Source organism: Dermochelys coriacea, chromosome 5 (assembly GCF_009764565.3).
Source record: "Dermochelys coriacea isolate rDerCor1 chromosome 5, rDerCor1.pri.v4, whole genome shotgun sequence".
NCBI classification, from domain to species: domain Eukaryota; kingdom Metazoa; phylum Chordata; order Testudines; family Dermochelyidae; genus Dermochelys; species Dermochelys coriacea.
The window spans coordinates 109,817,207-109,832,782 of record NC_050072.1 but is presented as its reverse complement, the minus strand read 5'-3'; positions in this window follow the sequence as shown (position 1 = coordinate 109,832,782).

Below are 15,576 nucleotides of genomic sequence, written 5' to 3'. Positions count from 1 at the left end.
ATTATATACATTTGCATGAGTCTTTCTCTTCCATGTTCAGTCATGCAGTGCATTCTTCTTTGTAGAAGAATCCAGTGTTTTTTGTAAATTCATGGGAAGTAGCTTATTTGTTAAGATTTGTGGTCCAAAAATTTTAAATCCACATAAACTAATAACTCACATAACACAAAAAGAAGTGAGGGAAGGAATATGGAAGGGATAGAAGCATTATATTCTTGCAAATAGTCATGGTCATCAAACATATACCAAAATTAGGTGCAGGTTTTTTGTCTTTAAATAATCAAATAAATGTAGCTGTATCAAATAGATAGTACTTGACTTAGACTGATCAATGGACTCACTAAAGTATTTCAGGTTGGGGAGATGCATATCTGATGATGATGGGTGAACTTCGAAAGGTCTAGAGGCTCACCAGGGAGGTGACATGTTAGCTGATCATATCTAATCCTTTTAGTCTGGAAAGCAGGCAAGAAGTCTCACGTGATAAGGTTTCCCTGTAAGAAACTGTGTAGTTTCCTTGTTTTGGCCAGGCCAGTAAGTAACAATCTTTCTTGCATGTGTTCTGGGACTTGTACTACCAATCCAGGCTCAGGTTATGAAGTGCTGAGGAATGTGAAAAATTAAGATTAAAGAATGTGAAACCAGAGTAAATCCTCATCAATCTACTAAAGAGAGTGGGAGAGAGTCTGGACTGTTAAATCTGTGGATGAGCAAGTGATGGGGATAGAGAGAAGCACCAGTATGGCTGGCACTAATCCCATTCCAGGTATAAATGAGAGGGGTGGGGGTGAGGAGATTCTGCTTCCTCATTGGCTAGTATATAGCACCTTTCATAGTGATTCTGCCCTTGGCACTGCAACAGAACCCCTGGCTTCTGCTTCTGCACACTACAAATTTTAAAATCCATTTTCAGTTTAGGCTTGAATGTTTGACCTTGAAATTGCAGTAGAAACTGCATTAACTTCCAAAATTTGGAGTTTCATATTCTGGGTTATAATTTAGTTTAACTTAATCATAGAATATTAGGGTTAAAAGAGACCTCAGGAGGTCATCTAGTCCGATGCCCTGCTCAAAGCAGGACCACACCAACTAAATCATCCCAGCCAAGGCTTTGTCAAGCCGGGCCTTAAAAACCTCTAAGGATGGAGATTCCATCACTTCCCTTGGGAAACCGTTCCAGTGCTTCTCCACCCTCTAGTGAAATAGTGTTTCCTAATATTCAACCTAGACCTCCCCCACTGCAACTTGAGGCCATTGCTTCTTGTTCTGTCATCTGCCATTGAGAACAGCCTAGCTCCATCCTCTTTGGAATCCCCTTCAGGTAATTGAAGGCTGCTATCAAATTCCCCCCTCACTCTTCTCTTTCGCAGACTAAATAAGCCCAGTTCCCTCAGTCTCCCCTTGTAAGTCATGTGCCCCTGAATCATTTTTGTTGCCCTCCGCTGGACTCTCTCCAATTTGTCCACATCCCTTCTGTAGTGGGGGGACCAAAACCAAAATCAATCATTTTGCCTCTTTCTAGTAAGTAGCATACCCTGCAGGAGTGGATTAAGCAAGGATCCATGGACTTGATCTTGTCTTCAGAGGTGGATCTCTAGTAGCAGATCTATTGCAGCAGCAGGTCTCAAAGTTTCCTGAGGCCAGGCAGAGATAATAGAGTACAGAGCTGTGCTCCTAGCAGTAATAGAATGGCTAGGCCAAAGAAAATATGCTACTTTCCATGCCCCTCTGTCCAAAGGGGGAAGGATAAAGACTGGTTCTTGGTGTGAGCGAGAGTAAAGAGGCAAAGAAAGAGATAAGGAAAGGGAGATGAAGGAGGGAGGAAAAGAGAGAAGAAATAGGATGGGGAGGAAAAATCAAAGAAGAAAGGAAACAAAAAGATAAAATATTAAATAATAATTAAACCGAGAGAAAACAAACATTGAAAAAGATGGAGGAAAAGAGATTCCAAGATGTATGGTACAAGGAAAGAAAGTTGAGGCAAGGCAGGCAGGGATAAGGAAAAGAGGGAAGAACAAAAATAAGGGAGACTTCTTAGTAATATATTTTTGTTTTTTATAGAAAGTTAATGCAAAAATATTATGACAAATACATGTCTTCTGTTACATGCTATATAGACTTATATGAGTGTTACAATAGCAACATTAACTTAGCCACGTTAACCATATATACAATAGTTTACACTTTACTGCATGCGTGTCCACATTAACTTATTTGCCTAACAGAAGAACTAGTGCAACAAGATACACTTTTGAACACCTTTGAGGAAGACCTGCAGTTTTGCTGGGTTTGGAGTTTAATCTTAATCTACACCTGGCTTTTGAAGATGCAAATCAGTTGCTAGGTTTGCCTTGTACACATACTTGATTAAAGTACTAGCATTTGAGTGACTAAGGTGAATAATATTTAAAGCAATTAACAGAATAGAATAACTTTTGAAAAATGTAGATCTCTTTAAATACCAAGAAGTTCAGAAAAAGAAATCACTTGAGGATTTCAATGGGATTGAAAATGTTCAGTCCACAGTGCTGGGCTCTTTGAGAGTAACAAGAGTGCTTTAGGTAATAAGCCCCCCATAGTGTCTTGGCTTTACTGCCACATTTTTAATGTAAAATCTGTTCCAGAATGATACTGCCAAACTAAAAGTTTATATGATATAGTTTTTGGACCTATAAAACAAGGGTTTATAATTGCTGTGCTAAGGTTGCCTTACTTAAACTCAGGTTTCAGAGTAGCAGCTGTGTTAGTCTGTATTCACAAAAAGAAAAGGAGTATTTGTGGCACCTTTAGAGACTAACAAATTTATTTGAGCATAAGCTTTCGTGAGCTACAGCTCACTTCAGTTGCATCCGATGAAGTGAGCTGTAGCTCACGAAAGCTTATGCTCTAATAAATTTGTTAGTCTCTAAGGTGCCACAAGTACTCCTTTTCTTTTTACTTAAACTCATTATTCTTGGGAAACACTCACCCCGTCTATTTAAACAAAAGGGTAAGAGATTTCCATCTTTATACGTCTCTTGTATTCACATGTAGACAAAGTTCAAGGACTAGGGGAGCATTCAACACCATTTGACAGCTACAAGCGATATACATTCCCAAATAAAGTTCTGCTCTCCAGATGAGAACAATAGTTGACAGCACTACCAAAGCATTATCTTTCTCGGATCATGTCTCTTTAAGGCCTCTGTAAATAAATGGCCTGAAATTATAGGGCGGAGAGAGGTCACAATAACTGTATTTTCAAGTTTAATGGTCTTTCTTTTCAACTGGCTGGAATTCACATTGTTTTAACCACTTTTTAATACATTTCAAGTTTTGGACTCTGTTCATTTCTATACAAATTGCAGCTGGAAATAAACAGACATAGAATGGCTGAAGGTAATTCTGCAATTTTAACTTTTTATGAGGATAATGAAGTGAGAGTTTCTGGAAAAAATATCTTGTGAACTATTTCTTTTCCAGAAACCCTTTCTCATTTTAAAAATTAGGTCCTCTGCCTCTAACGGTTCTGATTTTTCATTTAATTGTGTGCTTATTTTGCTTAAAACACACAAACAAAATAAACCAACTTTCAGTCTGGTCTTTTCCTGTTTCTTCCTCATTGATTAGAAGGCTGGAGCAGATCATAATGCAAGCTTCTTTGGCAGATATTCAGTGGGTGGAGACTGGCTTGTGAACAGAAATGCCTATGCCATTGTCTGTACTTTTTGTCCACGATTTTCACTGCATGTGTTATTTTGTAAAAGGCTGACTATGCATTTTTGTGTGCAACTTAATGGAAGTATATGTACTGATATAGGAACACTTGTATCCATGTTTTTATGTATGGACCAGAGTCTCTGCCAGCTGAAACTTTCCCTTTAGTGTCTTTGGGGAAAATTCTTAGTGGATGGGTCATCTTTTTTGAGCTTGCAAAACTGGAAATCACTCTGCTTTGTATGATTGCCCACACATTTTTGGCTGGCATAACTTAGGAGACCTAGTGCAAGTGGGACTGTTCTGTACTAAATTCTCAGATGTCTCCTCTAACAGATGAAAATAGCATAGCCAAATCCATTATGGCTTCTTTTCTTCTCTTGTTTCTGATTTTCTGCTTTACTTTGTTTTCTTGCTTTCTTTTCAAGGACATTATATACAGCTTTAGTATTTGAGAGCAAAACAGTAAACTCTGCATAATAACACTCTAATTCTGGAGTGCCTTGCATCCCAGGATCATGAGACATTGTACAAAACTGATACAACATTCCTGTGAGTTGGTCATTCTTATACCCATTTTACAGATGGAGAAATTGACTTGTCTAAGGTCACAGAGTGATTCCAAGGTAGAAGTGGGGACAGAACCCAAATGACTAAAGATGTCCAAAGTGTTGAACCTCAAATCCTTTCCATCTGAGCTTTGGGTTCAAACAGTTCATGAACCTTGGCGTGGGCTTGCAAAAGCTGAGTGAAGATGGACTGCAGTTATTCACATGCTTGGTAAAGTCACTTCCTCTGAACCTGCCTCTTTCACTTCCCACAATCATCCTCCTCCACACCTGCAGAATCCTAAATTAAGAAGAGAGGTTCCTATTGGAGTTAGGGGTTGTGGAATGAAGAGGTGCAACTGGCTAATGGAGAGACATATGGAGATTTCCCATGAAAGTTTTTCACTGAACTCCAGCACCAGGGAAACTTGAACAGTACTATTCACATCTTCCCCCAGTGAATCAAAACCATAGGAATACTGCCTCAGAACAAACATGGCAAGGTTGGTATAGCCCTGAGTGGTGATTCCCAGTCTCCCACTTTAGCCACTGGACAACACTTTTTCAAATGATACATGCAGAAGTGTTTGATTCATCATTAGCTCAGAAGCTGGGTGATAGCCTTTCTCTGGTCTATGCTATCTAATTATTGGCACTGCAATTGCAGCTAATGGGGAGACTCTTGTAATCCTGCCTATTCCAAACATTCAAAAATCTGAAGCAAGTCCCTTCCAAAATCATCATAATAAATTAATAAATTTTTACTTTTTTATTTGCCTCCTTTGTTTTTTGAGCCACACGTCCATCACTTTTTTCAAGCTAGAAACTTACTTGTTTTTAAATGTAAGATGAGATTCTCATGCAATTACTTGAATCCAGGAGCTGGCTTTTAAGAAAAACACTGAATATTGTGAGAGTCCTGATAAAATCACAGTAGTGGCTATGTTGCTCTTAGTCTACTCTTGGATCCAGGGCCTCCTGTGTGTTTGCATTTTATGCTGCCACTGCACCTCTAGGCTGACCTTTTGGAAGGTATTTTTGGAAACAACCTCCTTGAGAGCAGCTGCTCATCAAAAGCAGGATTTCTGGTAAAAAGAAAAGGAGTACTTGTGGCACCTTAGAGACTAACAAATTTATTAGAGCATAAGCTTTCGTGAGCTACAGCTCACTTCATTGGATGCATTTGGTGGAAAAAACAGAGGAGACTCCTTGAGAGTGTGTGGCACAAGCTGTCAGCATAGTCTGTGTGGTATGTAGATTGTAATGGATTTTTTACCTTCAGTCCTTTCGGTATGATGTCCATCTGTTTGCATTTGGAGAGGAAGATGATGTCTGTCTGTATCTGTGCGAGTTTTTTCATGAAGTTGACAGATTTCCACTCTATACGGCTAAATTCAGTGCCTTGCATAATGACAGGTTTCAGAGTAGCAGCTGTGTTAGTCTGTATTCGCAAAAAGAAAAGGAGTACTTGTGGCACCTTAGAGACTAACAAATTTATTAGAGCATAAGCTTTCGTGAGCTACAGCTCACTTCATCGGATGCATTTGGTGGAAAAAACAGAGGAGACAGAGGATTTCTGGTGTAATTGTAAGTATGCAATGAAGCACTTTTACATCACATCTGCACATGCACATACCACACTCTCCTTGGCAATCTGGAATCTTTGGGCTCCCCTTAGACAGGCAGATAAGTTTATAATTGGTTCTGTCCTGAAAATTATCAACTAAGTTGTGCTAGATTTTGCTAGCAATTAACATGTTTAAGAAATAGAATGATAAAAATGCCGGGCTCAGCATTTTCAGTGTTCAGTAGGAAAATAAAGCCATTATGTTTTGTAAGAACAAATATTGAAACTGAAATAGAGAGCATATACTTTTAAAGCAATGTTTAAGTTAATTGTGTGAGTTTTTTTTAAACTATTGGGGTTCCCATAGGGAGCTGGGGTTTTGGTCTTCCTGTTTACATAGTTGGCACGATGGCTGTTAGCTAATCCCCTTCAGCTCCCTTTGCTTGATGTACTCCTGATCCAGTAAGTGTACTTTCCAGAGAACTCCCTCCCACACCGCTTTGGAGCCTCTTTACATGTATGGATTCATTTAGTTTGTAAGCTTAACAGTGGTAGCAATGGTGCAGGAATTCAGCTTTTAGCCATAAAACTGTACTTGCTCTGTGGAGGAAAGAAAATTGGCTGTTGTTTGTTCCAGAACCAGTGCTTAATGCTAAATTTGCAAACTTCCCTTCACACTTAATCAGACACTGGCAATTAGCACAGACCTGAGACATAAGGATAATGAGGGCTGTATCTCAAGAGTGTCAGAGACTGTGTTTTGTTCAGACAAGCACCTACATTTCAGGTGCTTATCTGAATTGTATCCAACCCTCTTGATTCTGAAAAATTGTTCTTGCAGTATTGCCATCCCAGGCTTCACTCACTAGTTAATATGCAGTGGAGCTGTAGCTGTGTCGGTCCTAGGATTTTAGAGAGACAAGGTGGGTGAGGTAAGATCTTGTATTGGACCAACTGTTGGTGGGGGAGAGAGAGAGAAGCTTTGGAAGAAGAAAAGCTCGGTGTGGTTCCATAGCTTGTCTCTCTCTCTCTCTCTCTCTCACCAACTGAGGTTGGTCCAATAAAATATATTACCTCACCCACCTTGCCTTTCTTACTAGTTTTTTGGCACCTTCCCTTCCATTTAAGGTGGAAATTCAGACTCTCTCATAGTATTGTCTTGATCCAGGGCCTCCTATGTGTTTGCATTTTATGCTGCCACTGCATCTCTAGGCTGACCTTTTGGAAGGTATTTTTGGAAACAACCTCCTTGAGAGCAGCTGCTCATCAAAAGCAGGATTTCTGGTGTAATTGTAAGTATGCAATGAAGCACTTTTACATCACATCTGCACATGCACATACCACACTCTCCTTGGCCTTCGTTCTGATTCTGGTTAGAAACTGGAAGTGGAGAAAACTTACCAGGTCACTTCAGAAGTTTGGTTATAATTGAGTGTTGGTTACAGGGGCACCCTACAGCACATAGGAACAAAGGCTTGGATCTTTAGCTCAAGGCATAGCAGTTTATGCTCTTAACTCTGGAGGTCCCCAGTTCAATCCCTGGGGTGTTGGCTTCCATCTATACCATACTCTGTCTCTGGGGAAAAGTGCTGCTCAAGGATGCCGTGGAAGCTGGATTAGCGGTGAGCCTCGGATACTGGCTCACAACTCCTTAACAGAGGCACCTCCCCTTGCAGGAGAATATGTTGCAGATCTGATGGAAGCAGCACCCTGTAGTGAGAGCATAGGAACAAGCCTTTTCTTTCCACCCTTCCTGGCTCTTGCTGGGTCCTAGTGCCATAGGAATTGTGCTCATTTTTATTTTTATTTTTCTAGGTAGAATGCAACACAATAGCCACTGCCTCATGAGCCCCCATGGGTCATACCCACTGATTTGAAAACACTGCTCCAAATAGTCAGTAAGTATGCAAGATCTTATTGTCTGAAGTATCAAGGGGGATGTATTCTGTTTCTTCACAAACACTTGGGAGTTTGCAGTGTTTATAGCTTTTCAGTTTGTTGGATACTGTGGGCCAGCTACTCTGCTGTGCTCAGTCTCCATTGAGCACAGCAGGGGATGAGGAAACGATCAAGAAGCGAGTTCTGGTTCTCTGATCTGGGGACTGGTATTATGCCAGCCTTGGCTGAGTTTAGAGCAACATGGGCTCTACTCTAAACTCTTCCAGCTGGTAATGGCTCCCACGGAGCTGTCTGCCTGCTGGATATAGCTGGAGCACAGTGTATTACAGCTGAGGTTCCCTCCCTGCTCTTGACATGGTTTTTATGTTGAAGGCTGCAGTGCGGTGGCAGGGTAGCTAGCCACTACAGCACAAAGAGGATAGAGAAGGGTCCTGGATCGGGCCCCATGTCTTTATCACCAGTTCTGATTTTTGTGCCATGTTACTGAGCACTGCTCAAACTGCCACTGCATTCCACCACGGAAATGGCTATGTCTTTGTGATGTGCGAAGTGAGACCCATGTGTAAGTTATTTTAATGCTTTGGCATGTAAGATTACTGGAAGGAAAAAGCCTTCAGAATGTGCTGGAGTAAAAGAGCAAAATGTTCTGGAAATCATTTAAAGAGTCAATAATATAGATCTGACTACTCCAGGAAATAGTGCTGGCAATCCGTAACTTCCTGGCTATTGCTAACAGTGTTCATCTCTGCCATAACCACACAGCCTTTTCCGTGTTCCTTGCTCCTGCCTATACAAGACAACAGAAACAATTAGGTTTGACATTGGGCTGGATCCACTTCTTTAGCAATAGGATCCAGAAATCTGAAATACAGAATTTTGATTCACTTTTGAATAAAAGCACCTTCTGGCTGGAGAAGACGACAAACCTGCTCCTTGGCCCTAACTAAAAATGTGTCAAAACTAAGCGAAACAAGGTTTCTTGTACCATTGCAAATTAACAGTGGTGCATTTACACAAAATCTTAGAAGGCAAAGTCGCAAGGTTGTTTTTGCAATGTGCCATGTCAAATGTTTAATCTGTTAATAAGTCAATAGGTTCAATAACAGAGTTTTGCAACCCTTATGATATTAATCATAAATGTCACAATATTTGGTGTCCATCCTTAAAGCATTTGAGCCTGGAATCATGTGAATACATCATGTTCTTTTTTTTTCATTTAAAAAAACGTACATTTCTATCCTTTTGCTTGCAGAGAATAGCTTAAAAATGTGATACTAAAGGTGCAAAAATGAGAAGGTAAATTAAAACTCCAGATACAGTATTTTTAAAATCTCATGCTTTTTAATCCAGTCTGGTGGATTTTTTTTTAATGCTTGGGAATGGCAATGCTGATAAAATCATTTTGAAGGTTATCATTGGATGTATGCTTAGCACAGAACAAGAATAGCTCTTCAGCTGTCAACAGAGCTATGCTGACTGACATCAGCTGAAGATCTGCCCTGATAGCTCTGCATCTAGACATGATCTAATCCTAAGTGTTGTGTACTGAAAGTCTCTTGATTCACTTCCCCATTCATTTTAATTGAGCTATGTGTAACATGTATTTCTGTCCCCCCCGCCCCGAGATACTATAGTTTGATATACCTCCTATCATTATACAGTGTTCTCTCCTTTAACTGTGGTTATTAGAGAACTGAGGAGCACTAAGTCTCTGTGGAGAACAGTTTTCTAATTACCTCTTAGTTGAACTCTACAACAGGAAACCTCCATCTAAAAGCCAGCAGTTGTTTAAATCAACTTAATGAGAGAAACCTAAGTGTACATACTTGTACCAATAACTGAATCTTTGGTCAGCAATATCGAACTGCAGTAATACAGCACCTTCTTTCCAGCTGTAATGATAGTTTTAGCAAGGAGTCAGGGAATTTGTTACCGGATGGATTTAATTACACATTCCTTCAGGTTAACCCCAGACAGCATGTTTACCTACTGTACAATCTATGAGCTCTATAATCTGGAAGTAAGTGGAGCATTTACAGTACTTTAGGAAGACGACATGGAGGCCAGGGGAATTCTCTGTGATGTTAGTTTGCAAGTAAGACATGAATTACCATTTCTGTTCAAACTCTAGAAATGTTTTTCTGCAGTCATGAATTACTATATACCCTGGGAAGGTTGCACTGCAGCTGGCATTACTTTGTAAAGTAATGTAAAGCCATGGGCTAGTAGAAAAGGGAGAAGCTGATAGAAAGGTACTCGCTTTTGTGAAATTTCGTAAGCAATGCCTCTTTCAGCTAATGGCACCACCAACATATTTCACCAGACTGGATGGGATTCTAACCTTCAGTGAACCCTTTGCAGGACATGTGTGTCATCTGATGATTACCAGCACCACTGCCTGCTGCTCATATTCCTGTGCTCATAATTCTTTTTCAGGATGTGCCCTGGGTTTATGGTTTCAATGATGTATGCCCACCTTTCACCACAGCACGATTGCTGGAATCCTGAAGTAGTGCATGTTAAAACAGATGTGCAAATTTTTGAATAGCCAGAATGTATCTGTCCTTCCCACCATCACACACAAAGCTTTTATTTTCTTAAACCACTATCCAAAGCTGGCTGGAAATTGGTTTATTGTTCATTAGGCAATCTTCCTCCTCTTCTAAAACCCTCCCCAGAGGAGATTTCTTTTGGCCAACCTTCCCTCACTGACCTCTGCCTTGCCTCTATCCTGACTTTTGATTATATTTTAAGATAATAAAGGAAACTAAGAAGATGTGTATGTACCAATATTATATCTAATGATCCTTCACTGCTGTAATCCACATCCTCCCATACTCTTCCTCAACCCTTTGTCGTCCTACTCTATAGTATGTCTAAATTTGGTGGAGCATCTATCCCCTGCATTTAATACCTTACTCTCTGAATTGAATGGGGGTAAAATGTAAAGTAAGGTGTATTCATTGTGAAAAAGGGTGGCAGAATCTGGCTTTCCAATTGTGAATGCCTCAGGCTTTTTACCTTTGTTGCTGCATAAGTGTGACAATCAAAAGTAAATATCACCAGTGTCAGTTTTCAGCAAGATGGCTTCCAGAAGGAGTAGATTCAGAAGTACTAATTCTAGTTGCAGGCTTCATTATCCAAAATATTTCAGAGTTGAGACATGAGGAAGTGCCTCCCACCCTGGGAATTTTCTGAGCATGGCGCTAAATTAAATGGGTGCAGCCTTTTTCTTGGAAATATTTTTGTCAGTTCCTGATACTGTGACGTAAAGTAGAAACAAGCACATTCCTTAGAGAACAATACAGTGCTTGAAAATAAGCTGATGTTCTTCAGAGCAGTGCAGATGGTATATTTTGATAGACAGCATGTTATGTTGCCTTTTGAGTTGTTTTGTTTTTGTGGTTTAGTGATGGGAAGTGGAGCTTGATACCACGCTACCATGGGGTTTGCCCTATGCTTCACACTTTGTCAGGTTTAAATGCAGTCTTTTGTGTGGGGATGCTTAAAACAAAGGTTTTTCAGGTTTTAAGTGGCCGGTGAATCAGCATCTCTGAAAATCCTTTACCTACAGTTTGTCTATGCTGCCCCACAGGTCAGACTACTGCGGTGGCAGGTGAAGAGCAGTTGCATCAAAGTTCTGCTCTGTAACTCCCCTGTGTGTGGGCACTGCAGGTGAGAACCAAAAGGTTCATAGTTTGCATTAATGCAGTCCTGTCTGAAGAGGATGTTCACCCCCCACCCCCACAGTTCAAACTATGAGGCAGAGGAGACATAGCCTTAGTTACCTAATTTTAGGCACCCAAACTTGAAAATTGTGACCTAAGCTTGTATTGCTTAAAAATAGACATGAGCATATTTGTTGTGCCTAATTGAGGGCCTGATCCAAAGCTCATGGGAGTTAATGAAAAGGCTCCCTTTGACTTTAGTTGGAGAGAGGTAGAATGGTCCAGTGCTTAGGGAACTAGTCTGGGACTTGGTTCAGTCCCCTGGCCTGCTGAAGACTGTTTTGTGACTTTGGGTGAGTCACTAAGGGTATGTCTATTCTGCAAAAAACCCTGCTGCAGTGAGTCTCAGAGCCTGGGTCAATGGACTTGAGCTTACGCTACAGGGCTAAAAATAGCAGTGTATGCATTCCCAGCTCCAGCTGGAGTGGACTCCTGAGACCCTCCCCCACTTGCTGGGTTTCAGAGTCTAGGCTCCAGCCCGAGCAGGAACGTCTACACTGCTAAATTTAGCACCATAGTCAGTTGATCTGGGCTCTGAGACATTCTGTGATGGGTTTCTTTTGTGGTTCTTTTTTTAAATTTGAGTGTAGACATACCCGTAGTTTTCTCTGTACCTAAATTCACCATCTGCAAAATGAGGATATCGGACTGTCCAGTCACAGGATAAATACATAAAAGATTGTGAGTCACTTATGTGGCCCCTATTATTGCAGTATCTAAGATGGAGAGAGAGAATTGGGTTTTGGCTCAGGCCCTTAGAGACCAATCCTGTAGTGTGATGGCATGTCTACGTGAACACCTCCTGCATGGCAAGCTGAAGTGTACTGTACATGAATTGTCTATGTGCACTAAAAGTTCCCTAGCGTAGGGACCAGCAGAGTCCATACTCATTTAGTGTACAGCATGCTGGAGCACAGTTGATTTTACTGTGTGGCAAGTTGTTTATGTAGACTGCTCTAGATAAGAAAGTTTGACTTGAATGCTTTTGGGTTTACATTTAATTTAGGAGTGATTTGTATATGTGGTGGCTGGGAAGGAACCAAGAGTGGGCTGAGTGGAAAACAAATAGAGAGAGACTGAGGGGGAAAAAAAGGCATGTGGAGGTGAGAAAACTTCCAATGAAAATATAAACACAGTGTGGGCCTTACTTTATTCTAACATACACCGGTGTAAATCAGGAGTAGAATCATAGAATCATAGAATATCAGGGTTGGAAGGGACCCCAGAAGGTCATCTAGTCCAACCCCCTGCTCAAAGCAGGACCAAGTCCCAGTTAAATCATCCTAGCCAGGGCTTTGTCAAGCCTGACCTTAAAAACCTCTAAGGAAGGAGATTCTACCACCTCCCTAGGTAACGCATTCCAGTGTTTCACCACCCTCTTAGTGAAAAAGTTTTTCCTAATATCCAATCTAAACCTCCCCCATTGCAACTTGAGACCATTACTCCTCGTTCTGTCATCTGCTACCATTGAGAACAGTCTAGAGCCATCCTCTTTGAAACCCCCTTTCAGGTAGTTGAAAGCAGCTATCAAATCCCCCCTCATTCTTCTCTTCTGCAGACTAAACAATCCCAGCTCCCTCAGCCTCTCCTCATAAGTCATGTGCTCTAGACCCCTAATCATTTTTGTTGCCCTTCGCTGTACTCTTTCCAATTTATCCACATCCTTCTTGTAGTGTGGGGCCCAAAACTGGACACAGTACTCCAGATGAGGCCTCACCAGTGTCGAATAGAGGGGAACGATCACGTCCCTCGATCTGCTCGCTATGCCCCTACTTATACATCCCAAAATGCCATTGGCCTTCTTGGCAACAAGGGCACACTGCTGACTCATATCCAGCTTCTCGTCCACTGTCACCCCTAGGTCCTTTTCCGCAGAACTGCTGCCGAGCCATTCGGTCCCTAGTCTGTAGCGGTGCATTGGATTCTTCCATCCTAAGTGCAGGACCCTGCACTTATCCTTATTGAACCTCATTAGATTTCTTTTGGCCCAATCTTCCAATTTGTCTAGGTCCTTCTGTATCCTATCCCTCCCCTCCAGCGTATCTACCACTCCTCCCAGTTTAGTATCATCCGCAAATTTGCTGAGAGTGCAATCCACACCATCCTCCAGATCATTTATGAAGATATTGAACAAAACGGGCCCCAGGACCGACCCCTGGGGCACTCCACTTGACACCGGCTGCCAACTAGACATGGAACCAGTAACACCACTGAAGTCCATGGCTGAAATTTTCCTGGCCATTTTTTTAGGAATGTCTGAAATAAATAACAAATTAGCTGTACTTTGGTACAGGACAGTGAAAAAACGTACTTCTTCCACTATACATTTTTTTTCGATGTTGTTTTGAAGAGCTTTAGTGCAAAATGTCTGTGGGTCAGAGTTAAAATCTGGCACAGAAATAGTTTTCATGGAGAAGTGCTTTTGATTATTCCATTGGAAATAGGGTTTGATTTGACTGATTGAAAGTTGCACTTTGCGCATGTGCAGTAAATTTCAAACAATAGCACGGCACCCTCATGGTATGCAGATTGTGAGACTAACATAGCTGCATATGGGGAAAAAAAAGTACAGAAAGTGAGCGTTTTTGTGTTCCATGGGCATAACTTTGGCATTTCCTGACTGTTTAATGCTCATCCTTGCAACATTAATACTCTTCTAATAGACTTCCTTTTAAGAAGTCCTGCAATGTGTCTCTGGAAGCCAGTCAGTCTAACAAGCTGTGCTGTGCATTTTGACTGCACTTTAATAACTTAAAGATGAAATATCATAGCTGGGATCAGAAAGAATGCAAATTGTGAATTTGACTGGAGAAAGGTAGAGGAAGCAGATTTGATTAATCAGACGATAGAGGGTGAAGTGAATAATCAGTTAATAAAAACAAATGGCATTATGCAGTGTGTTTAGCATTATATTTCATATAGTGTATACATTTTTTTATTGGTGCTTGAATCACTAAAGCAATATATGGAGGGGCATCAAATAGAAGCTAAGGTGACTGCAAAACAAGCAAATAACAAACAAAAATTGAGACTACCACCTTAAAAAATTTACCATCAATACTTAGACCTTAATCAGCCATGATAAATTATCTAAGTTCCCTTTGTCTTATCATCTCTAGAGAAATTAGTATTAATGTCAGCCAGGAGAGTGCCAACTTTTTGTCATATGGTCAAGATCAGATCCAAGGTAGGAAGGACAATGACAGAAAGCATTCAAGCAAAGAAAACTACCTATTCAACAACGTCTGATGCACCCCTCAAGAATAATATCACCGATACTAAATATGAATGTAGAAACATGGGGCCTGACTACCTCCCACACTTAATTCTGTTGTAACTAAATTGACTTCAATGGGATTACTCTTGAATTATGATGTGGGTAAGTAGGAAAAGAATCAGATCCAGGGTTTTGTTTCCCCTCTTGTCATTTTCTCTCTGTGTATAATATTGTAATGAACCAGCAAACTCCTCACTGAACACTGTGTTCACCATCACAGTGCAACATCCAGCAGATACAGGGATCTGTAATCTCTCCAGTACACGAAAGGGAAGTTTTGCCCGATGTCAGAGCGGACCAGGGCTCTTAAGGGAGATGGGTGCTATGTGAAGTCAGAGTAGCAGGCCAGAGGATGCAGCCTATGAGCTGGCTGTGGAGAGAAGGTTGGGCAGTTTAGGAGCTGGAGCAGAGTCTCAGAACTAGACTGGGAATCCCTGAAGCAGTCTCTTATTTGCAAGAGGGCCAGAGGTAGCTATGGCCCGAGAGCAGCCTGTAAATGGGTGGGGGGGGGGGGGGGGGAGGGGGGAGGAGGCTGGGTGGATGTGGGTCTGAACAAGACAGACAGAAGGATTGGACTCCGGCTGGGGGATTTACAAAGCAATGCTTGATTGTCCCCGGAGAGGAGTGGCCTGTAACGAATATCCTTGGCACTAGTCCTAAGGAGCCCAATTGTCATGCCTCTGAACTGGACTGCCCTTAGTGGCTGAGTTGGGAATTGTTGGTTCAACGTTTGTTTGTAGCTTTAAGCAGTCATGTAAGGAATAATTGTACTGTTTATTTCTGGCAGTCCTAGTAAAACAATCCTTTGTTCCTCAGACTCTGAGAGTTCTTATGGGAACCCAACAAGGGCTAGAGCCTGAA